Source organism: Protopterus annectens, chromosome 1.part0, assembly GCF_019279795.1.
Source record: "Protopterus annectens isolate FY-2018-M chromosome 1.part0, PAN1.0, whole genome shotgun sequence".
Taxonomy (NCBI): Eukaryota; Metazoa; Chordata; order Ceratodontiformes; family Protopteridae; genus Protopterus; species Protopterus annectens.
The window spans coordinates 1955047755-1955073600 of NC_056725.1; the positions used below are offsets into that span (position 1 = coordinate 1955047755).

Below are 25846 nucleotides of genomic sequence, written 5' to 3' on the forward strand. Positions count from 1 at the left end.
ACTCCCATACACAAACCTACACTACATACAAGCAGGGGGCAAGCCCCCCTGCACCCCCTTACTTAAATATACTAACTCCAGGGTCGCACTACACAGACAAACACACGAAAACACCACCACACACCTGCACTCCCCTTGCGCACACACATCACAGTCAAAACACACACTGACACACACTACTGCCCCTAACCAACACCCTTAAACATACATACTTACCTGAACTTCCACCTATCCATTCAAATACCACAACATCAGAAGCGCTACTTCAACATGTCCGAACTTCAGGATTTTGAAATTTGCGCTTCTGGGGTTTCGGTATTTAGAGCTTTTGGCTTTATGATCTCGGGATTCTGAAATTCAGTATTTCAGAATTTTGAGATTATAAAGTGCTCCAGTTTACACACATTTTTGCAGGGCAGCAAGCCTCTCTGCATCCTGTATGTGGACTGTGCCTACGTACATCCTAATATATTCTCGTTCTTGATGTAGTACAACCTTGTAGTAAGGGAAAACGCACAAATCTGTGCAAAATCAAGTACTCCTCTCTTATTTCCAAGGCTGTGAGAGCTTAGTGTGAGAACATGTTAGTATGGGAGTCTGCAGGACAGAACCTTATGCACAGTTTTAGTTGGGGAAGTCCCCACAAAAATAATTTCAACTAAATTTTCTTATGCAAATGTTAGTCCTCCAGCATTAATCTCACAGAGTCTTGAGTTACGGTATCCATACACATACAACATATAAAAATATACTGCTATCCCGAACATACCATAAAAGGAACATGTCATCAATAAACCTTTGACGTGTTCCTTTTATGGTCTGGTACTGTGGCATAAAATACAGTTGTGTACACTTACCATAAATGTAGATGTTAGAGTGTATTCACTGTTGCAGTCATCACATTTGAGTTATCCCTGCCATGGTTGGCCTCAGTCGGCCCGAATACCAGAGGTTTAGTATTTCTGCATCAGTTGCTGTCGCTCCAGGACTGATGTCAGGTCGTCAGTGGCATAAAAACAGGCAGCCAAACATTACATCAGTTTTTCTTGCCCTAAATGTCAGGAGCCACCAATAAGGAGCTAGGTTATGGTGGAAGAAAGTACAGTTGTGTACCTACCATAAATGTAGATGTTTGAGTGAATTCACTGTTGCAGTCATTACACTTGGGATATCCTGCTGGCAGGCTACCGGCAGTCAGCCAGAATCCCAAAGTCCTGGTCCGGCGTCAGTTGCTGTCACCTCTTCCCTGACGTCAGTGTGCCAGAGGTATAAAAGATGCAGCCGACGCTATTTTCTTCAGTTTTTCTTGCCCCTGATGTCAGGTGCCCCCAAAAAGGGTAGGCTAAAAAAATTTTCTCATAAAAATGCATGCACTAACATAAACATTACCTTCATCTACAAGCAAATACACCACATAGGTTGTATAGAATAGAGAAGTACAGATAAGTCCCAGCAATGAAAGGGGAGGGTAACCTGGACTGCAACAGTGAATACACTCGAACATCTACATTTATGGTAGGCACACAACTGTACTATGTTCATCATCTTTCATTGTTGCAGTCATTACATTTAGGTTGAATCCCAAAGCTGAGGTTGGGTGGCTGGGCCTAAATAGAATTAGAAGAGGCTATGAGGCCCTGCAGAACTGCAGTGGTAAAGCCTGCTCTGGATTTAGAGTAAAGAGGTAAGTGGTAGTGCTTTGTAAAAGTGTGCACTGAAATCCAAGTTGCAACCTCCAAAATGTCCTTGGTTGATACTCCTCTGAGGAAGGCTGCTGAAGTGGCAGCTGCTCTGGTTGAATGTGGTCTAATGCCCTTAGGCACTGATTTGCCATGCTGTGAATAGCAGAAACTAATGCAGTGACCTATCCATTTTGAAATAGTCTGCTTAGAAATAGCTTTCCCTTGCGATCCTGCAACATATGCCACTAAGAGTTGCTCAGTCTTTCTGAAAGCTTTAGTTTTGTCCAAGTAGAAGCATAGCTGTTTGTGTATGTCCAAAGAATGCAGCAGTCTTTTCCCCCTTATTCTGTGGGTTTGGATAAAAGGTAGGCAAATGAATGGTTTGGTTAAGAGCCATACTGAACACTACCTTAAGCATAAATGTTGGGTTTGTCCTTAGAGAAACCCTGTCCGGATGGAAAATAATAAAAGGTTCCACAACCATTAGTGCTTGCAACTCTGAGACTCTTCTTGCTGAAATTATTGCTAGGAGCAGAGCTGTTTTCCATGATAAGTATTTTATCTCAGCTGTATTGGTTGGCTTAAAAGGAAGCAGAGTGAGCTTTTCCAAGACAAAATTGAGGTCCCATGTAGGTATTGGCGCTCTCCTTGGAGGTCGTATGTTTTTGGCCCCTCTGGGGTACTGCCTTAGCACTGGATGTGAAAAAATAAGTGGGTCCGTATTGTAATGAGCTGAAATGGCAGAGGCATGGATCTTAATTGATGAGAAGGATAGGCATTTGTCCAGCATCTCAGTAAGGTATTGTAAAATCTGAGGAATATTTGGTACAAGCGTGTCAATTCCTTGTGCCTGGTTCCAAGCACAGAATCTCTTCCATTTTTCTGCATAAGATTTTCTGGTGCTGGGCCTCCTGGCCTCCAAAATAACATCCATAACTGCTTTAGAGAGAGGTGTGTTCTGAATGGTCACATTATCTGCCATGCAGCCAGATTTAGGGTTTTAGGTTGGCTGTGCAGGATCTGATTGTTTTGTTGGGTCAGTAAGTGAGGAATTTGAGGTAATGTCCAGGCTGGGCCTTGAGACAAGCTCTTTAGGACTGGGTACCAGTGCTGGTGTGGCCAGTCTGGGGCAATCAGTATCATTTTTGGCTTCTCTTGTCTGACCTTTAGGAGTACCTTGGGGAGGAGGGACAGTGGAGGAAAGTCATATACTGTAAGGGTTTTCCAGCTGAATGATAGAGCATTCACTTTCCATGCTTGTTTGTGATAAGTCCTTGTCTGTAGTTGGCAGTTGTGAGGGGAGGCAAATAGATCTATGTCTGGGCATCCCCATTCCCTTGTTATCATGCTGAAGATTTGTGGATCTAGCTTCCACTCGTGAGGATCCATGAGGTTTCTGCTTAGTTCGTCTGCCAGAGTATTTGTCTTTCCTGGCAGGAATTGTGCTTGCAGGTGTACTTGATAAGTGAATGCTGTGTTCTACAAAGTCATGGCTTGTCTGCAGAGGGGGTAAGAATGTGTGCCTCCTTGCTTGTTTATGTACCACGTGACTGTAGTATTGTCCGTCTTTATCAGCAGTTGTCCTGGATGAAGTATATCCTTGAAGGCTGTTAGGGCATTTTGTACAGCTAGCATCTCTTTTTGACTGATATGAAGATGCATTTGGCTTGCGGACCATGTGTCCTGAACACATTTTCTGGTCATGTGTGCCCCCCAGGCATAACCTGATGCATCTGTTAGTATCTGCCTGGCTGTGGGTAAAGTGAATGGTTGTCCCTTGTTGTGGTGACAGGCCTGTGCCCACCATCGAAACTCCTGTTGTAGGCAGGGAATGAGGGTAATTAATGTTTCCAGGCTGTGGCAATGTTGAGTCCAAACACTTTTTAGATACCATTGTAGTTTCCTCATATGCAGTCTTGCATATGGAATTAGCAGGATGCCATGAAGCCCAAAGTCTGCAGAATTTTTCTTGTAGATAACTTGGTCTTTGTTGCCATCTTTTCGAAGTAAGAAGTCAGTTGCCTTTGCTTGTCTGGCATGAGATAAGCCATCTGGGCAGTTGTACTTAAGCTTGCACCCAGGAATATTATCTCTTAAGAGGGTACCAATTTTGATTTATTTTCATTTACTGTGTACCCTAGGCAAATTAGTAATCTTTTTACAAATGCCAGATGCTTCAGTAGGATGTGCTTGTTCTCTGCTTGAATAAGGCAGTTGTCCAAGTAAGGATATATTTGAATTCCTCTTTGTCTGCAAAATGCAATTACTGGTGCCAGGCATTTTGTGAAGACCCTGGGCGCAGTAGATAAGCCAAAGGGCAGTGCAGAGAATTCGTAGTACATTGAGCCAGCTATGAATCTGAGGTATCTTCTGCAAGATTGTCTGATTGGGACATGCAGGTATGCCTCTTTGAGGTCCAAAGTTACAAGCCAAGCCTTCTTGCCCAGCATGGGCAGAAGCTGCTGCAGAGTCAACATTTTGAATTTTGGAACATCCAGAAAAAGTGTTTAGAATAGACAGGTCCAGTACTGGTCTCCAAGCTTTGTCCTTCCTGGGTGCCAAGAAAAGTCTTGAGTAAAATCCTTGTCCTTGCTCTTGCTGTGGTACTCGCTGAATAGCTCTCATGTCCATGAGGGATGAAACTTGCTTTTGTGCCTCTGCCCATTGATTGTGTGGCAGGTCTGGCATACTTTTTGTCTTTGGGAGGGTGTGCAAGTGGAACCTGTAGCCCTGAGACACTATATTTAAGACCCATTTGTCCTGGGTGATCATGTGCCAATTTTGTGAAAAAAGTGCTAGTTTTCCGCCTAAGGGTGCTGTCAAAAGATAAGTGCTTGGCATCGGTAGAGGAAAGTCATTGGGACTGTTTCCTACATGGCTGTGATTTGTCTTCTCCGCTTTTGAAGGTAGAAGTACCCCATTGTTTAGGCCTGTATGAGCCTTGGGGCTGGGATCTGCCTCTATGGCATATGTATCTGCCTCTTTGTGGCCTGTCTGACACTGGAAAGGACCAATTCTTAGAAGGCCAGTTCCTGCAAAATCTGGGTGGCTGTACCTGTAAGAAATCCTTAACTGTCTGCATAGATTTCGCTTTAGCCTCCATTTTCTTCAACACATCTTCTGCCTTAACACCAAACAAAGTATCATGCTGTAATGGAGCATCCAATAATTTTGCTTTAACATGATCAGGCAGATTATGTTCCTTTAGCCAAGCATGCCTACTAATTACAGAACCCGTAACAGCGGCCCTGCAAGAGGCCTCTAGTGAATCAAAACCACATTGCAAAGTATGCTTTCCCACTTGTTCAGCTGCATGCAATAAATCCTGCATTTCCTTGTTTTCAAAACATTCAGAATTAGTCAACATTTTCTGTTTTAGCAGTGACATTAAATATTGCTGATATTTAAGCATATGAAATTGACAACTTAAAGCCCTTACAGCCAAGGTAGCAGAAGTGTAAACTTTTTTCCCCCATCTGTCCAGAGCCCTAGAATCCCTATCCGAGGGGACAGGGTTTTTTGCAGTGGAAGCCTTGACCCCTTTGGGACCCTGAGTTATAGTTTCTGGGTCAGCAGCAGGGTTTTTATATGGAAATTTATGAGAATCTGGAACCCTGTAGTATTTGTCTGGCTTAACAGGTGCAGGGGGTAAAGAGTCAGGAGACAGGCCGGACTCTGAAAATACATCATCTACAATGTCTAGGACAGGAGGAATAGCAAGAGGTCTGTGCTGAGGTAGTAAAAGAAAGTCTCTGAGCCTTTTCTTAGATTCTGAGTAATCTTGGCTCTCCCAATGAAAATGCTCCCTCATGGTATGCAGGGTTTCTCCAAAAGAATAATCCTCAGGAGGAGAGGCTGAAGGAATATATTCTTCAGCATCAGAATCCTCATAGGGAGGAAGAGGGTATCCCTGATCAGAAGAGGAGTCAGAGGAAATGGAAACCTGATCAGAAGAGTCATATTCTGTCTCTTGCCTAGGCCTCTTATCAGGAGGGGGATGGGAACCCCTGATCAAAGTAATTAGGTCTTTGGCCATTTTAAGCATCTGTTTCTTAGGCATGGAAGCCTGTCCAGGAGAATGCTGCACTTGTTTCTTTGTCTTTAGAGCTGTTTTAGTCTTTGCCTTTGAAGCTGAGGTTGGCTTGACATATAACTGTGTAGGTCTGAAAACACCCTCAGAAGCCGATGCCTGCTCAGCGGCTCCAGACCCATCTGAGGGAATAGTGACCGAGTGTCCAATACCTTGAGTATTCAGAGGCCTAAGCTGGCTCCACGTGGGAGTCGGAAGCGGTCTGTGGCTCTGAGGTAGTGGGCGCCAGGGGCTGCGAAAGCACCTCACTGAGAACCGGCAAATCGGCGACTGGCCTAGCGGAGGCCTCGTCGTCGGTTTTGGACCTCGGATGCCTGTCTTTTTCCTTTTCCTTGCGCTTTTTATAAACTCCGGTCGTCGGCTGTTCCGACGGCATTATATAATTAAATCTTCGGCCAAAGTAATGAAAGGCAAAATCGTACCGACGCTTAATAGTGCGTTCGTTAAATCTAGCACAAAACCGACAGCTAGCAACGTCGTGGTCAGGTCCTAGGCAAGGAATACAGTAAGAATGAAAATCCTTATGAGGTATTTGCTTTCCACAAGAAATACAATTATTAACTTTTTCTGACATCGGTCTGGAGCAAGAAAAAAGTTTCCCCAATGGGGTACTTAGCTTTAATGAAGACTTCGGATCTGAAATTCGATTTTGAAAATCTCAGGAGTCGGCCGACCAGCACTTGCAAACTGCTTTTGCTTCGGGCACCGCGCAGCAAGAAAGACTGAAGAAAATGGCATTGGCTGCATCTTTTATACCCCTGGCGCACTGACGTCAGGGAAGAGGCGACAGCAACCGACGCCGGACCAGGTCTTTGGAATTCAGGCAGACTGCGGGTAGCCTGCCAGCAGGATAACCCAAGTGTAATGACTGCAACAGTGAAACATGATGAACATCACCACCAGTAGAAAGTAAATACCACAAATTCCTTGTAAGGAGAGAGAGACAGAGACAGACAAACAGACAAGGGGGATGAAGGGAGGGAAACCAGGACTGCAACAATGAATACAATCGAACATCTACATTTATGGTAAGTGTACAAAACTGTACTATGTTCTTCGTGTTTCACTGTTGCAGTCATCACATTTGGGTTGATTCCCAAAGCTGAAGAAAAGTCAAGAAGACTGGGGGCTGGCTAGGATGCCCTGCAAGACTGCAGTGGCAAAGCATGTTGCAGTCTCCAGAATATCCCTGGTGGGGACCCCTCTGAGGAAAGCTGCAGAGGTGGAGGTTCCTCTGGTGGAATGTGTCCTGACCCCAGTGGGGGGAGGTTTTCCGTGCTGTTTGTAGCAGAAATGGATGCAATGTGTTATTTGGAATTTTTTTGTTTGGCTGTGGCCTTGCCCTCTGCTCCTGCAGCGAAGCTGACTAGCAATTGATCCATTTTTCTAAAAGATTTAGTCTTGTCTAAGTAGAATCTGAGCTGTCTGTGCACATCTAGAGAGTGCAGAATCCTTTCCCCTTGTTTTGTGAGTTAGGGAAAAAGGTGGGCAAATGAATGGATTGGTTGAGAGCCACACTGGACACCACGTTTGACATGAAGGATGAGTTAGTCCTGAGGGAGACCCTGTCAGCATGGAAAATGATGAATGGCTCTACAGCCATAAGTGCCTGAAGCTCTGATACTCTTCTAGGTGAAGTGATGGCCAGAAGCAAGGCTGTCTTCCAAGAGATAAATTTTAACTCTGCTGAAGCTGCAGGTTCAAAGGGGGGGCAGGATGAGCTTTTCCAACACAAAGTTTAGGTCCCAAGCTGGGGTAGGAGCTCTTCTGGGTGGCCTCAAGTTGTTAGCTCCTCTTAGGAACTGTTTGATGAGAGGGTGTGAGAAAAGAGGTGGCTTGGTGTTGAAATGAGCAGAGATGGCAGAGGCATGAATTTTAACAGAAGAGAAGGACAGAACCTTGTGTAGTAGGTCTGCCAGAGAATCCAGGATGAGAGGTAGGGTGGGCTGTGCTGTTCCAGCTCCCTTAGCCTGGATCCAGGTGCAAAACCTTTTCCACTTGTCAGCATAAGACTTTATAGTGCTGGGGCATCTGGCCTTACCGAAAACATCTAGAACTTGTTTGCTTAGACGGGCAGCTTGAGGAGAGTTCAGGGAATAAGCCAGGCTGCCACATTGAGGGTCTGCAATTGGGGATGCATGAATTCTCCATTCCTCTGGGTCAGCAGTGTTGGGATCTGAGGTAGGTGCCATGGTGGCAGGGGTGACAGGCTGTGCAGCAGTGGGTACCAGTGCTGCCGTGGTCAGTCTGGGGCAATCAGGATTGCCCTCGGTTTTTCCTTCCTTATTTTGAGCAGCACCCTTGAAATGAGTGGTAGAGGGGGAAATGTATAGACCGAGAGGTTTACCCACTGGAAGGACAGAGCATCCACTTTCCAGGCCTTGCTGTGAGGTTCCCTGGTGCAGAACTTGCTGAGCTGATGACTGGAGTGGGAGGCAGAGGTCTACCTTCCGGGTGCCCCATTTCTGGGTTACAAGGGTGAAGGTTCTTTGGTCTAGCTGCCACTTGTTTGGGTCTAGCAGCTTTCTGCTTAGGTTGTCTGCCAGAGAGTTTAGAGAGCCTGGCAGGAATTGTGCTAACAGGTGTAGTTGCATGGCTGCACTGTGGATAAGAGTGAGTCCCTCCCTGCTTGTTGATGTACCACATCACCGTGGTGTTGTCTGTTTTGATCAGCAGAGGTCCTGGGGAGAGTAGGGATCTGAAAGCTGTCAGGATGTGCTGAACAGCTAACATCTCTTTTTGGTTGATGTGCAGATGTATTTGATTTGGGTTCCAGTGGCCCTGAATGCACCTGCTGTCCAGGTGTGCACCCCAGGCATAGCCTGATGCATCTGTGGTGAGAGTCTGGGCAGAGTGGGGTAATGAGAAGGGAAGTCCTTTGTTGTGGTAGCATGCTGTTGCCCACCAAAGAAAATCTTTCCCTAGACAAGGTATCATTGGTATACGAGTTTCCAGGTCTTGAGAGTGCTGACAACTAAGTCTTCTTAGGTACCACTGTGGTTTCCTCATATGTAGTCTGGTATATGGAATGAGTAGAATGCAAGAAGCCATAAACCCTAGAACTGGCAGGATTTTCCTTGCAGATAAGTGGGCCCTAGTGGCTAGCTGAGAGAAGTAGGTTGCCAGGTAGGTTTGTTTTTCTGGTGTAAGGAATGCCATCTGGGATGCTGTGTCCAGGCTTTCTCCCAGGAATACAATTTTTTGTGTGGGTACTAGTTTTGATTTCTTTTTGTTGATAGTATACCCCAAGGAGCTCAGTAGGTCCTTTACAAAGGTCAGGTGCTTTAGCAGCTTTTCCTGACTGCCTGAATCAGGTAGTCGTCTAAGTATGGGTACATTTGAATATTTCTTTGCCTGCAAAAAGCAATGGCAGGAGTCAAAGATTTTGTGAAAACTCTGGGAGCAGTGGACAAGCCAAAGGGAAGCACAGAGAACTGAAAGTGCAGTAGTGATCCTGCTCTGAAATGTAGGTATTTCCTGCATGATTCCCTGATTGGAATGTGTAGGTAGGCCTCTTTTAGGTCTCGGATGGCTAACCAAGCATCTTTGAAAAGCATAGGAAGAAGCTGCTGGAGGGTGAGCATTTTGAATTTTGGTATCATCAGAAAGGTGTTTAGAATGGATAGGTCGAGGATGGGGCACTATGTGCCCTCTTTTCTGGGTACCAGGAAGAGTCTGGAGTAGAAAACTTGGCCTGTCTGTTCTGCAGGAATATGTTCTATTGCACTCATAGAGAGGACGGAAAGGACTTGCTTTTGGGCCTCTGCCCACTGGTTTGGAGATAGATCTGGGAACCCTTTTGGGGTTGGCAGAGTGTGAAAATAAAATTTGTATCCCTGGAACACTATGTTGAGGACCCAGCGGTCGTTGGTAATGGTGGCCCAGTTGCTTCTGTGGAAGGAGAGTTTTCCTCCTAGGGGCAAGTGCAGGTGGGCAGAGGGAGGGGGGGTGTAAAGTCATTGTGAGCTCTTACCATAAGGGGGTGGCTTTGCACTCCCTGGTTTGGAGGAACTCCACTGCTTAGATCTCTGCATTCCCTGGGGCTGTTGTCTGGGGGCCTGCTTCCTCTGTGTCTGGGCTGAGATGACCTGGGGGGCAGGAAAGGACCAGTGCTTGGATGGGCAATGCCTACTGAACCTTGGTGGCTGGACCTGTAAGAAGTCTGTAACTGTATGCATAGATTTAGCTTTTTCTTCCATCTTTTTTAGGACCTCTTCTGCCCTGGTGCCAAATAAGTTGTCTTTGTTCAAGGGTGCGTCCAATAATTTGGATTTGACATGGTCTGTTCCTTAAGCCAAGCATGTCTTCTAAGTACAGAACCAGTAACTGCTGCCCTGCAAGATGCTTCTAGGGCATCAAAACCACATTGTAAAGTGTGCTTAGTTACTTGACTTGCAGAATCCATGAAGTCTTGTAACTCTTTATTTTCTGCACAAGCAGGGAAAGAAGATAAGTTTTATTTGAGGAGTTCCATGGTATTTTGCTGATATTTCAGCATATGGAACTGACAATTTAATGCTCTAATAGCAAGAGTAGCAGAGATGTATACTTTTTTACCCCATCTGTCTAATGTTCGGGAATCACTATCTGAGGGGGTGGGATTCTTAGCTAAAGTTGCTTTGATTCCTTTAGGTCCTTGAGAGACGACCTTGGGGTCAGCAGTAGGATTTTTGAAAAGAAATTTGTGAGAGTCAGGGACTCTACAGTACGTTTTCTGGGAGCAGGAGGGAGGGTGTCAGGGGTCAGACTGGATTCCATAAAAACATCATCCACAACATCCAGGACAGGAGGAATCGCCAGAGGTCTGTGCTGTGGAAGATCTAAGAATCCCCGAGTCTCTTTTTTGACTGAGGGTAGTCCTGACATTCCCAAAGGAAATGTTCCCTTAACGTATGTAGGGTTTCCCCAAAGGAAAAGTCCTCGGGTGGAGAGGCTGAAGGGATGGATTCCTTGCATCAGAATCCTCATAAGCAAAGAGGGGCTGCATATCTTCATATTCAGATGCATCAGAGTCATTGGACTCCTGTTCAGATAAAACTACTGGGGACAAGTCTCTTTTTCTTTTGAAAGGGGTAGGCTGGCTTCCCCTGATAAGCATTATAAGGTCTTCCACCATTTTAAGCATTTGGGACTGAGGCAAGGAAGCAGGGGCCTGAGCGTGGGTCGTTGTTTTTTTGGGTGTGGTTCATACCCTGGGCCTTAGAAACTCGGTAGTTTTCGAAAGAACTGTACAAGCGAAAGAAGTCGGTCTGTGTTGAGAATTGGCAGTACGAAGTACTTCCTCGGAAGCCGGTGCCTGCTCGGCAGCTCCAGACCCATCCAAGGTAGACACATCCGTAGGATCCTTAGTCGAAGAAGAGTCTCGCTGCATACCGTACTCAGAAAGGGTCTCGGTAATGACCTGCGAATCCACAGAAGCGGGCATCAGGGGCTGCAAAAGCGCCTCGCTGAGGACCAGAGAACTGACGACTAGCTTAACAGAAGCGTGGTCGGCAGTTTTGGACCTGTGCAGTCTGTCTTTGTCTTTATCCTTACGATTTTTCGGAAGATCGGTTGTCGGATGGCTTTCCAAGGCCATGTCGGAAGTAGAGGACTAAGATCAAAAATATCTAGTTACAATAAGGGCCCAATGACATATAGTTCTGGAGTTGAACAAAGCACAAAAGCAACAGCGGGGGACGTCGTGGTCTGGGCCTAAACAAGTGACGCAGTAGGAATGAAAGTCTCGGTGTGGTATTTGCTTTCCACAGGTGAGACAATTGCTAACTTTTTCTGACATTCGTTAGAGCAAGAAAAAAGGATCCCCAACGGGGTACTTAGCTTTAGAAACTTCTACTTCAATTCGCAAACGAAAAACTCAAGTAGCGACAGACCGGCACTCATGCAAACTGCTTCTGCTTCGGGCTCCTCGGCAAGAAAGATTGATGTAATAGCGTTGGCTGCCTGTTTGTATATCACAGATGACCTGACGTCCGTCCTGGAGCAACAGCAACCAACGCAGAAATATTTCTTTCAGATTTTCCCAGTTAGGTGTCGGCACAGCAGATCACCTGTCTGCTCATGATTGGCAGTGGAGTTTTACGGTGTTGAGTTGCCAGCCTGGCGCCCAACCTTCCACAGAAGGCACACACACTCACGCCTAGGGCCAATTTACAGTGTCCAATTCACCTACAGCATGTCTTTAGGATGTGGAACTAAACCGGAGCACCCGGAGGAAACCCACACTACCACAGGGATGGCATGCAGACTAAACACAAAAGGCACCCCAGCTAAGGATCGAACCAGAGAGCCTCTTGCTGTGAGGTGGCAATGCTAACTGCTGCACCACTGCGGCGCTGCCCCCCAACCGATGCAGAAATACTAAGCCTCTGATATTCGGGCCGAATGAGGGCTACCCTGGCAGGGATAACCCAAATGTGATGACTGCAACAGTGAAACATGAAGAACATCTACATTTGTTCATTAATTATTTGGAAACATGCACGGACTTCCTTAAGTTTTCTATTAACATTTCTGATGGGTTTGACTGACTTTTTGGATGACAGAATGATTTTTAACAATCAGATACAAACTAGAATTTATAAGAAACCTTGTTGGAAAAACAGCCTGTTGGCTTGGGATAGCATGCATCCTGGGTATGTTTTCAGCAACATTGTCAAAGGAGGAACACTTACAGTACCTAGGCTTTGCACTGAAGTATGTACTTATAAGGAAGAACTTGGGAACCTTTTTTCCAGGTTCAGAACACGAGGCTATACAGAAATGGATATGAGTCAAGTATTGAATCAAGCCAAAGTATATATGAAGACCAATGGACACCCTTGGTTTAGACCTCGAAGTCGTGGTGAAGTGAAATCTGAATGAGGTAGTTTAAATGGATCCTCGAGTTGTCCGAGAGTGACACTTCATTATAATAGTTATAGCAGGAAGAGCTGTGTTGTCATTAGAGATAATTGGAGAAATCTTTTGGCTGATGAGAAACTTAGGAATATAGTTGGGGATAGACCCTCATTCAGTTTTAAAAATAATGTGAATTTGAAAAGACTACTATGTAGTAAGGTAAGCCCACCTGATGATAATAAGAGAGTGTCAGACCAAGTGTGAACCTTTCCTTGTAGAAAGTCCAACGCCTGTTGTTATATATGTCCTGACAATTTTTTACATTATCCTGTTACTTCGAAAGTTCATCAACCCAGGATATATGCAGATTGTCGTAGTAAACATCTTGTTTTATTTAGCTAAGTGTTATAATTGCATTTGTTTTTATGTCTGCAAAACCAATAGACTGTTAAAGGAACGGGTTTTTTGCAACATGTAAGTGATATTAAATTTAAGGCTACCCATAGTGCTACTGCCCAATACGTTTGATCTAATCCAGGACATAGTTTTAAGTTCATGGTGCTGCAGCTGATAAAGATCGGCAGAAGAGGTAGTGACCGGGGTCAATTTAATGGAGTATAACAAACTTAAATTGATTGCTGATCTACCAGCAGACCATTACCCTGGTTTAAATGTTATAATACCTTTGAAGCCTGCCCTCAAGGTGGGGTAGGCCAGTTTTATGAGCCTCTATTGGCTGTGGTGATATTTAAACTGTTACAGAATGAATAACTACAGGATCTGAGGAAGGGCGATAGCCTGAAAGCGCTAATCCCATTGTTGTATTTTTTTTTGTTTTTAGTTTATGTTTTAGTTTAATAAATTTGTTTACATTTTTTACCATGGTGGTCCGAGGAGGTTTTGTTTACATACTGTATAACAGAGGATGGACCTATGGAGGTATACAGGTCATTGATAAAGACATTAAAGAAAAGGGGACCAAGACCAGAACCTTGGGATACACCACTGAAGACTTGCAAGTAGGGAGAGAGAGTATTCTGCCATTTTACAGACTGGAGCCTGTCAGGTAAATAGTTACTGAAGCACAGAAATGAAGACGGGGACAATCCAAGTTGAGACAGTTTATACAGGAGTTTAGGGTTAGAAACTGTACAGAAGGCTTTTGACAGGTCAAGGAATAATGAGGCAAGAAGTCTGCCTGAATAAAGAGATCAAGAAGCTACTCCTTTACTGATTCTCTAGGGTGCAGGCATGCAAAAATATCAGAGTGAGTGCATCACTGTCCTTGTGTCCTGACAGGATATTTGCCTGCTTTGTCATTACACTTGGGTTCTAATGAATAAGCTGAAGGGCTTTGTCCCCTCCCTCCCAAAATGCTGGCAAGTCTGCATTTGGATGCTACAGCCTACCCCAGCCAAACCTCTACACCTATCGGAGTCACATGCAGAGCAAATGAATGCCATGCCTCTTCCAGTGGGACGACTAAAAATGCAGGAAAGCAGGGCATTTTGTTAATGGTAACTCTACTAAGTGTTGGTGGCAGATGCTTAACTTAAATATATTCAAATTAATGCATCAATGTGGGTATTTTGAAACAAATGTCTATAGTAATTAGATAAAGCCTGGTTCACAAATTTCTTATACAAGTTGCCCTGCAATCCTGGAATGTTATAAATCAGCTATGCTCTCACTTTCTTTTCATCAGACAATGTAGTGCTTTAAGACAGTGTCAAGGCAGTCTACTTAACATTATCAGGTTTTACAACTTACATATGAATTGGAGTGAGTTGGATGAAGTAGTGACGACTGTATCCAAGGGTGAGAGACTGGTGATTGGAGCAGATTTCAATGGGCATGTTGGTGAAGGGAACAGAGGGGATGAGGAAGTGATGGGTAGGTATGGTGTTAAGCAAAGGAATGCAGAAGGTCAGATGGTAGTGGATTTTGCGAAAAGGATGGACATGGCTGTGATGAATATGTATTTTAACAAGAGGGAGGAGCATAGGGTGACATACAAGAGTGGAGGAAGATGCACACAGGTGGATTATATCTTGTGTAGAAGGGCCAGTCTGAAGGAGATTGGAGACTGTAAAGTGGTGGCAGGGGAAAGTGTAGTTAGGCAGCATAGGATGGTGGTTTGTAGGATGACATTGGTGATCAAGAAGAGGAGGACGAGTGTGAGGGCAACACCAAGGATCAAATGGTGGAAATTGAAAAAGGGTAATTGTGAGGTGATGTTCAGGGAATAGTTAAGACAGGCACTGGGTGGCAGTGAAGAGTTACCGAACAGCTGGGTAACTACAGCAGAGCTAGTAAGAGAGATGGGTAGAAAGGTGCTTGGTGTGACATCTGGAAAGAGGAAGGAGGACAAGGAGACCTGGTGGTGGAATGAAGAAGTACAGGAGAGTATACAGAGAAAGAGGTTGGCGAAGAAGAAGTGGGATTGTCAAAGAGATGAAGAAAGTAGACAAGAGTATAAGGAGATGAGGTGCATGGCAAAGAGAGAGGTGGTGAAGGCTAAGCATAAGGCGTATAAAGAGTTGTATAAAAGGTTGGACACTAAGGAAGGAGAAAAGGACCTGTACCGATTGGCTAGACAGAGGGACCGAGCTAGTAAAGATGTGCAGCAGGTAAGGGTGATAAAGGATAATGAGGGAAACACACTCACAAGCGAGGAGAGTGTGTTGAGCAGATGGAAAGAGTACTTTGAGGGGTTGATGAATGAAGAGAATGAGAGGGAGAGAAGATTGGATGATGTGCGGATAGTGAATCATGACGTGCAGTGGATTAGCAAGGAGGAAGTAAGGACAGCTATGAAGAGGATGAAGAACGGAAAGTCTGTTGGTCCAGATGACATACCTGTGGAAGCATGGAGGTGTTTAGATGAAATGGCAGTGGAATTTTTAACTAGATTGTTTAATGAAATCTTGGAAAGTGAGAGGATGCCTGAGGAATGGAGAAAAAGTGTTGGTACTGATTTTTAAGAATAAGGGTGATGTGCAGAGCTGTAGTAACTACAGAGGGATTAAAATAATCAGTCACAGCATGAAGTTATGGGAAAGAGTAGTGGAAGCTAGGTTAAGAAGGGAGGTGATGATTAGTGATCAGTAGTATGGTTTCATGCCAAGAAAGAGCACTACAGATGCAATGTTTGCTCTGAGAGTGTTGATGGAGAAGTACAGAGAAGGTCAGAAGGAGTTGCATTGTGTCTTTGTGGATTTAGAGAAAGCATATGACAGGGTGCCTAGAGAGGAGTTGTGGTATTGTATGAGGAAGTCGGGAGTGTCAGAGAAGTATGTAAGAGTGGTACAGGATATGTACAAGGGGAGTGTGACAGCGGTGAGGTCTGTGGTGGGAGTGACGGATGCGTTTAAGGTGGAGGTGGGATTACATCAAGGATCAGCTCTGAGCCCTTTCTTATTTGCAATGGTGATGGAAAGGTTGTCAGACGAGATCAGACAGGAGTCCCCGTGGACTATGATGTTTGCAGATGACATTTTAATCTGTAGTGAGAGTAGGGAACAGGTGGAGGAGACCCTGGAGAGGTGGAGATATGCTCTAGAGAGAAGAGGAATAAAGGTCAGCAGGACTAAGACAGAATATATGTGTGTGAATGAGAGGGAGGATAGAGTAATGGTAAGGATGCAGGGAGTAGAGGTGGCGACAGTGGATGAGTTTAAGTACTTGGTATCAACAGTTCAGAGTAATGGTGAGTGGTGAAAGAGAGGTGAAGAAGAGAGTACAGGCAGGATGGAGTGGGTGGAGAAGAGTGTCGGGAGTGATTTGTGACAGACGAGTACCAGTAAGAGTGAAAGGTAAGGTCTACAAGAGGGTAGTGAGACCAGCTATGTTATATGGGTTGGAGACAGTGGCAATGACAAAAAGGCAGGAGTCAGAGCTTGACGTGGCAGAGATGAAGATGTTAAAGATTTGAACTTGGTGTGACGAGGATGGACAGGATTAGGAATAAGTATATTAGAGGGTCAGCCCAGGTTGGAAGGTTTGGAGACAAAGCCAGAGAGGCAAGATTACGTTGGTTTGGACATGTGCTGAGGAGGGATGCAGAGTATATTGGGAAAAAGATGCTAAGGATGAAGCTGCCAGGTAACAGGAAAAGAGGGAGGCCTAAAATAAGGTTTATGGATGTGGTGAGAGAGGACACGCAGGTGGCTGGTGTGACACAGCAAGATGCAGAGGACAGGAAGAAATAGAAACAGTTGATCTGCTGTGGCGACCCCTAACGGGAGCAGCCCAAAGAAGAAGAAGATATGAAGTATATACCTTAGGCAAGGAAATGTATATCTTTCATAAGGATTATCCATAAGTCTTGTAGTACTGCAAACTGAAATCTGAATTATGCAAGAACTTTTGCTAATGTTCCCCATCATGTGGCATACAGGGATGAAGGCCTAACTTACAGCCCACATAGCCCATGTTCAATTAGTGGCATGGGTATCTGAGGGGCTGGTCAACTTTTCATCCTTATGGCAGGGGGACACTGCTGGGTTCACAACACTGGCGATACCTGGTGCTAGGTGATGTATCATGTGTTTAAAACAGCTGGGTTGGCTAGTACTGCCAATGTGGAAAGTCAACCAAAGCCAAATTTGAGGTAAATTTGGCCTCACGGGCCAAGGACAACCACAAGGCATTCTTTAGCTATGTCCGCAACCTCAAACACAGTACATAATTGTGTGCAGAGCTCACTGTTAAATGAGCCACTTATAATGTGCCAGAACATGTAGCAAACCTAAGGGCCCAAAAATTCAGCTCTAGCTTCACCCCTCTGTCCCTCCTCAACAACCCCCAGGAAATACCACTGAATATAACTTCTCCTACTATCACTAGGGAACAGGTCCTCAATGCTCTCTCTAAGGCCAACAACAATGTATCAACTGACCCAGACAATATCCCAGGATGCCTTCTAATTAGCATGAAACATGACCTATCAGACCCTCTGAAATTGCTATTTAACTACAGAATCCAAACAGGCTTCATGCCTCATGAATGGAGAACAGCAACAGTCATCAATCTGCACAAAGACGAGCCAACTAAAGACCCATATGTCTCATTAGTCTCATATACATAGCAATGGAAAGAATTATCACTGAAATGATTAGTAATAGGTTCATAGGTTTATACTAGGCTATCTGCCCTAGGGCATTTATAAGCCTAGCCAGCATGTGTTTGGCTTTCGCCACCCATTTTAAATTTATTTTGCTATGCCCTTTTTCGAGGTTAGTATACTGTGCCTCTGTCTAACAGTGACACAGAAGTGATACCTGGGGTAAACCTACGATCTCCCATCCACTCATCAAGATTCCTCTTGAAGAGAGTCAATGAGGGATTCTGCCTAACCTGGACTGGGATTTTATTCCAGAGTGAAGGAAGCCTCTGGGTTATGAATCTGTCCCTCCAGCATGTCCTATTTATTTCAGTGCTGAGGTTCAAGTCTCTCGAGCGCGTAGCTCGATGGGATTTGGATTTTCTGAGGTGCAGCATGTCCATTAATTCCGGGTTGGACATGGCTTTATACGTCAGGCACAGATCGCCTCTGAACAGGCGGTATGCCACTGAGTAGAGCTGGAGTTTCTTTAACTGGGCAGCATATGGCATCTGTTTGAGCCCTTTGATCCTCTTGGTGAGATACTTTTGGGGTCTTTCCAGTTGCTGCAGGTGTCTGGTAAGGTACATCCCAAAAGGGGCATTGTACTCAATTATGGGCCTGATGAGGGATGAGTAAAGAGGCACGATGACCTCCCCTGATCTAGATGTGAATCCCTTCATGATTAGGTGGGATATATAAAATGTTTTTCTAACCACTTTGGCCACGTGGTTGTCAAATGAGAGACTGCTATCAACTTGGGTCCCCAGGTCCCTAATTACTTCTTCTGTACTTAATGGATTATCACCTATGTGGTAATTTGTGGGCACTTTGTTTTTGCCAAAGGGGATGACTATACACTTTTTGGCATTTAACTTGAGGCCATGGCTCTGGCACCAGTTGTCTGTTTCTATGAGGCCCTTTTGGAGGATGCTTGTGTCGGCTGGAGAGTCGATTATGGCGCCCAGTTTGCAGTCATCTGCGAACTTGGTCAGCCACAGTCCTTCCGTGTTGGCCTGTACCTCCGAGAAATATATACCGAACAAGAGAGGTCCCAGGACTGAGCCTTGTGGGACACCACTTGTAACTGGTTTGGAGTCTGACATGGCTCCAGCAATTCTAACCATGTGGGTTCTGTCCTTGAGCCAGTTTGCAATCCATCTAGTGACATAGGGGTTTATATTTAAGCTGGTGAGCTTATCTATAATGCCCGAGTGGGGTATTGTATCGAAGGCTTTTGCGAGGTCCAGGTAGGCTGTGTGGACCACCTTCCCTCGTCAATGGCCTCGGTGACTGTTTCAAAGAAATCAACCAGGTTTAAGAGGCAGGATCTGCCCTTAACAAAGCCGAACTGGGTAGGATCCAGTGTCTGTAGGTCCCCAATATCTTTATTTATGAGGTCCATGATGATCCTTTCCATAGCTTTGCAGACCAAGCTAGTCAGGCTTATGGGCGATAGTTTCCAGGATCCGTTGAGGCACCACCTTTATGGAGAGGGACCACTGTTGCTGTACGCCACTCTTTGGGCACATATCCTGTAGTAAGGCTGAGATTGAACAGTAGTTTTATGTTTGGGTTTAGCTCTTCTTGGAGTTCATGTAGGACGCAGCCCGGGACACCGTCTGGTCCCATTGATGCTGTGTTTTTGCTTTGGAGAGGGTGGCTCTTACCTGAGCATCTGAGATGTTAGGGGCAGCACTCTGCTGGGATAGATATTTGCCCTTTTGGTGGGGTGAGGGGGTTTGTGCTGAACCTGTCAGCTAAGATGTTGGCAATGTCTGTGGGTTCAGTGTATTTTTGTCATTTTGGACTAATTCTGAGCATATCTGGGAATTACCACCCAGGTTCCTAACATAACTAAAGAAAGCCTTGTGATTATCCTTAGTGTCCTGTGCAATTTTTCTCTCGAAGCTGGCCTTAGACAATTTTATGAGTGCCCGTAGTTTTTGCTAATACTGATCAGTGATGCCTTCCCTTTTTGGGATTTTGCTCTATCATTTAGTAGCTTCCTCCTTCTATTGTATAGTTTGTTTATGGCTGGGGTCCACCAGACAGGACATCTGCCTTTGGAGGATTGGGTCTTGGTTTTATTTGGGATCGATGATCCATGCATTCCAGAAGGTGTTCATAGAATGCGTTTATAAAGGATTCTGCGGTCTGGGCCGTATTTTCCACAGGCCCGGGGCTTTGAAGGATTCCACCTCGGTTTTGAGGAGTGTGAAATTTGCTTTAGAGAAGTTTTTCACTGTGGTTTTCTGGGCAGGGGTGGGGTCGGGATGTGAATATCCAGTGAGATTAGTTTATGGTCTGATCTTACCAGTGAGGGATACACTTCTGGTCTGGAGCATAGAGTCCCCATGTTGGTGATGATCAGGTCCAGTATGTTTTCCCCTCTTGTGGGAGTGGTAACAAGCTGTTCCATAGCATTTGAGTTTATAAATTCTAGGAACCTTTGGGCTAGGGTGTTGGAGCTAGAGTAATGCTCCCAGTCTATGTTTGGGTAGTTGAAGTCGCCCAATATAATGGTGTTTGGAGAGACCTTCATATTTTCCAGTGTTCTCAGGAAGGCCGAGTGGGGTTCCTGGGTTTGGGAGGGTGGTCTGTAGCAGGCTATAAACTGGAAGGCAGTTTTACCCACTGTTAGTTGCACATGGATAGTCTCTGATGCTTCGTGCTTTGCCACCAACCTGGAGGTGTGACTATCTTTGATGACTATCGATACTCCCCCTCCTTTTGTGGTTCGGTCCAAGTTTTGGGGCCGAAAAGCATGGTATGAGGTATAACCTGGTAGTGCTGGGGTGCTCTCGGGAGCCCTGAACCAGGTTTCTGTTACTGCACAGATATCAATGTTTTCCATGCTAAGGAGAGTTTCGAGTGCGTGCATCTTGAGGTTTAGACTTCTGGCATTGAGTAGCATTACTCTTAGTTTCTTATCCCTTGTGATACCTATGGAGGTGGGTTTGTCTTTTGAGCCTTGCCTAAAAAAGGCACTATGGGGGTAGCAAGAGCCTTTGCCAATATCCAAAAGCCCAGGGGTGACAGGTGCAAGCCGTCCCTAGCGAAGCATCGTGGCTTGTCGAGCATATCATCCCAAGCTGACAGGCATTGGATCCCTTTTGAATGACACCAGTACTTAAGTCAATTGTTGAAATTGATCATCTTGTCTTCATATTGTGGCATCATTCTTGGTGAGGGTAAGATGCTACTCAAGGTCAGGGTCATACCGGCCTGGGCTACATGCTCAGAGAGCTCTTTTATGTCTCTTTTCATGTAGTCCAGGGAGGTACATCTCAGGTCATTCACACCAGCATGGACAATGACTGAGTCATATTTGTACTTGCCTTGGAGTGACCTGAGTGCTTGTGTTATGTGGCGGATCCTAGCGCCCGACAGGCTGCTCACCGTGACCCTCTCCTTGTTCAGCCTGGTGAGCGGGACGTCAGTGTGCCTGACGATAGAGTCACCTATTACAAGTGTATCAGGTGTGTTGTTTAGTCTTAAGGGCTGTGACTGTTCGGCACACTGGCTTTGTGAGATATGTGTTGCACGTGTTTTGTTTTGGGGTAGCAGTTGCTTGGGTGTCTGCTTTGGAGGTCTCTGCTGCTTAGGCAGATCTTTATTTAGAGCCTCAGAGTATGTTTTTGTGTGATTATGTGTTTGGTTTGCTGTCGTGGTAGGTCTATGTGAGACTGGAAGTGTAGTGAGTGTGGTTTCCTTCTCCTCCTGACTGGTTATGCCAGTACTGAGTTGAGAGAGCTTAGCCTCCAGTTTGGCTATATGGTTGCATCTCTCACATGTGTTGGAATTTGTTGGGAGGAGGAGAGGGTTGTCTGTGTACATGAGGCAGTTGTAACATTGCCTCAAGATTCCCAGATTCACCAGCTGGACCGGAGAGGAGATTGACAACTGACCTTTGGACATGCTAGAATAATATTGGGAATTCCTTAATAATTTAAAACAAGGGCCAGTGGGGAGTGAGGGTGTAGTGCTTTTAATTTTTAGTGCTGACTTATATAATTGCTTTAGTGAGCAAGTGCCAGGTAACTTAAGTGCAATGTGTTACAGGTAACTTAAATGCAAAAATGACAAACAGTACCTTTCTTTCAAGTGAAACAAGGAAATAAGTACAGTAAGCAATGCAGATATCACTAGTAATCCACAGAAGCGCTGAGAAGCCGCGTATTAGGTGGAATTAGCGTTCCAGGGAAATAACAAGCAAACAAACAACAAGCATATAAACAAAGCTAGATTCAGCAGGCCTGGATCTAGTCTATGCTACAGCAAACAAGGTGTACCAATTTCAGTAAGATACAGTTCAAATATTCAGGCACTATAATAACATATAGGAAACCTCCAGACACTGGACCCAACTCAGTCTGACTTCAACAAGGGCAGGTTATGCTTATTCAACCTGGTGGACTTCTCTGATAAAGTCAACAAAACAATGAATGAGGGCAAAATGGTTCACACTACAGTGACCTGGCCAAGGCATTTGACACAATACCCCAATCGGGCATTGTTGACAAACTCAAAAGGTTAGGTATAAACCCTTATGTCACCTGATGGATAACCATCTGCCTCACAGGACCCAGGAAGTTAGAATTGGGGAGTCCACCTCTACAAAGAGAAAAGTCACAAGTGGAGTCCTTCAGGGATCAGTCCTGGGACTGCTCCTTTTTGGCATTTACTTCTCTGAAGTCAAGGTCAATGTCAAGGGCCTCTGGCTGACTAATTTTGTAGATGATTGCAAATTAGGAGCAGTCACAGAATCCCCCCACTGACAAAAATGCTCTCTAGGAAGGACTGACAAACTGGTGTAAGAGCCACGGACTAAAACTAAATGCCAAGAACTAAATAATAGTATCCTTCAGGAAGTCATCCATCTTGGTAACTATCATATTGACAATATATCCCTAAGAGTTGACCCAGTAGTCAGGAACCTGGGGACACACACAGACAGTAATCTAGCCTTTAACCATCACATGTCTACAGTACAGAGGAAATCATTCTATGTCATGCAACTTATAAACAAAGATATGGCAACTAGGTCCAAAGAGGTCATTGTTCCACTGTATTCAGCATTCATCAGACCTATCACGGAGTACAATTCCCGCTTTAGTAGGTACCCAGCCAGGCATATCCAACAACTGGAATGCCCACAGAGGTTCCTCATAAAAGTAGCACATCCTATGCAGACCACTTTCAGGCCCTATCCCAGTATTTGGTTTCCTACAGGCTATTGAGGGGAGATCTACACCTGGCATATAAGCCATTATCAGACCCTGATGGACCTCCTGCATATCTGCAAAACAAACAGCAACATAATTACCCATTGTAAAGTCTTAACCCTTGTCTTTGATATAAATAGGACCTGCTGGAGAAACAGGTATGTATCCCATAAACTACCCCTTCTCTGGAACAGGCTCCCCATCCATGAGAAGCAGAGTTCTCCCCAACCCAATTCAAGTGTAACTTGGACAACTGGACATTCATCCCTGGTTTGGCACTTATGTCGCTAATGGACAGAGGTAGTCTGTAAATGTTTCATCTCCCAGGCCCCTGCTTATAAATGTTTCATCTCCCAGGCCCCTGCTTACACTTAACAAGGGTACCAGAACCATATCTCTCAACTTCTTAACACAAGAAATCTGGACAAAGCCTAAAACAATGGGGGGAGGCAAAGGCCCAAAAATAGGGACAGATTTTAAATATTGCTCTTACATCATCTTCTTTCGGCTGTTCCCGTTAGGGGTCGCCACAGCGGATCATCTGTTTCCATTTCTTCCTGTCCTCTGCATCATGCTCTTTCACACCAACCGCCTTCATGTCCTCTCTCACCATATCCATAAACCTAATCTTAGGCCTTCCTGTTTTCCTGTTACCTGGCAGCTCCATCCTTAGCATCCTTTTCCCAATATACCCAGCATCCTTCCTCAGCACATGTCCAAACCAACGCAATCTTGCCTCTCTTGCTTTGTCTCCAAACTGTCTAACCTGAGCTGACCCTCTAATATACTGATTCCTAATCCTGTCCATCCTAGTCACACCCAGTGCAAATCTTAACATCTTTAACTCTGCCACATCCAGCTCTGACTCCTGCCTTTTTGTCAATGCTACCATCTCCAACCCATATAACTTAGCTGGTCTCACTACCCTCTTGTAGACCTTCCCTTTCACTCTTACTGGTACCCGTCTGTCACAAATCACTCCTGACACTCTTCTCCACCCATTCCACCCTGCCTGTACTCTCTTCTTCACCTCTCTTCCACACTCACCATTACTCTGAACTGTTGATCCCAAGTACTTAAACTCATTCACCTTTACCAACTCTACTCCCTGCATCCTCACCATTCCTCTACCCTCCCTCTCATTTACACACATATATTCTGTTTTAGCCCTGCTGACCTTCATTCCTCTCCTCTCTAAAGCATATCTCCACCTCTCCACGGTCTCCTCAACCAGGTCCCTACTCTCACTACATATCACAATGTCATCTGCAAACATCATAGTCCATGGGGCCTCCTGTCTAAACTCATCTGTCAACCTGTCCATCACCACTGCAAATATTTTTATTTTATTTTACATTTGTTGACCGGGCTAGTCCAGCTGGATATATGTCCATTTTCAGTGGAGGCCCGGGGAGAAAAGCTCCACAAATTACAACATAAAGGGTCAAGACAAAGACATAAACAGTAGAATTTGGTACATAAGAAGTTTTAAAAATATAGTACAAGCCTAAGATTATATATTTTATTTTTCAGTAGGGAAAGAAAAAAATTTATCTAAGAATAGATGAGCAAGACTAATACATTTGCATTAGAAATGGTGTATTACAAATCTTTATAACATATTACAAACCTAGGATTTTATATTATGTATTCTATTAGGGAAAGAAAATGAAATATAAGACTAAACTAGATACAGCTAGTAGTTTATATTAATAGATACTAAGGTCACACAAAAACCTAAGAAAGAAAACACTAGAGATCAATAGATAGAGTATAGAAGATCTGCATACAAGGATGGATTTATGGTGTTCTTTAATAAGAAAGGGCTCAGAGCTGATCCTTGATGTAATTCCACCTCCACCTTAAACGTATCTGTCACTCCCACCGCAGTCCTCACCAATGTCACACTACCCTTGTACATATCCTGTACAACTCTTACATACTTCTCTGCCACTCATACAATACCACAACAACTCTCTAGGTACCCTGTCATATGCTTTCTCTAAGTCTACAAAGACACAATGCAACTCCTTCTGACCTTCTCTGTATTTCTCCAACAAAACTCTCAGAGCAAATATTGCATCTGTAGTGCTCTTTCCTGGCATGAAACCATACCGCTGATCACTAATCATCACCTCCCTTCTTAACCTAGCTTCCACTACTCTTTCCCATAACTTCAAGCTGTGACTGATCAATTTTATCCCTCTGTAGTTACTGCAGCTCTGCACATTACCCTTATTCTTAAAGATAGGTACCAAAAAACTTTTTCTCCACTCCTCAGGCATCCTCTTACAACCTTAGAAAAATGCTAGAATAGCAGAATCTGTGTTCACATGCATTTTCTGAAGGATATGAAGTCTGAAACTCAAATATATGTCATTATTTGGCCATTTTTAGTGACCTCAATCCTCCATGATTTGGCAGAAAACCACAGATTTTATGAGGAACAGATCAAATATTTGAGGCAAAAATCTGGACATTCTGTGAAAATCTGTATAGCTGAGAGATATGACTACAGCTAGTCAGAGATTTAGGATGCTGGCTAGGCTTAAAAAGGTCCCTGTGGTCATTAGCCTAGTACACACCTATGAACCTATGGAGCTCTGTAGAGCCAGGGAAAGGGGTTGATATGTATGTCAACAAGCATGTATCTGTCAGTTGGCAAGTGACCTATGAGCAAGACGGGTCGGCCACTCCTCAGTATCTGAAGCTGGCCCTCTTCCTACCACTCAACTTTCACTAGACAAGGGAAGAAATTGGCTGACTAGACTTCCCAAAGTAGGACTGAACGGGCTGTAGGGCTCTCACCTAGCCTAGCTAAGTAAATTGATCAAGTGGGTGCAGGTAGCGCAGCCATCAGACAGGTCATGAAGATGTATAAAATAATTTCAGCTAGTGATGA

General features: G+C 44.7%; 1 protein-coding gene across 2 annotated transcripts in view; it reads right to left on the reverse strand.

Annotated features, from left to right (window-relative positions):
* Positions 1 to 25846, reverse strand: part of ADI1 (acireductone dioxygenase 1) — a 589079-nt gene that overhangs the window by 541812 nt on the left and 21421 nt on the right. The gene's annotated exons all lie outside the window — the stretch shown is intronic.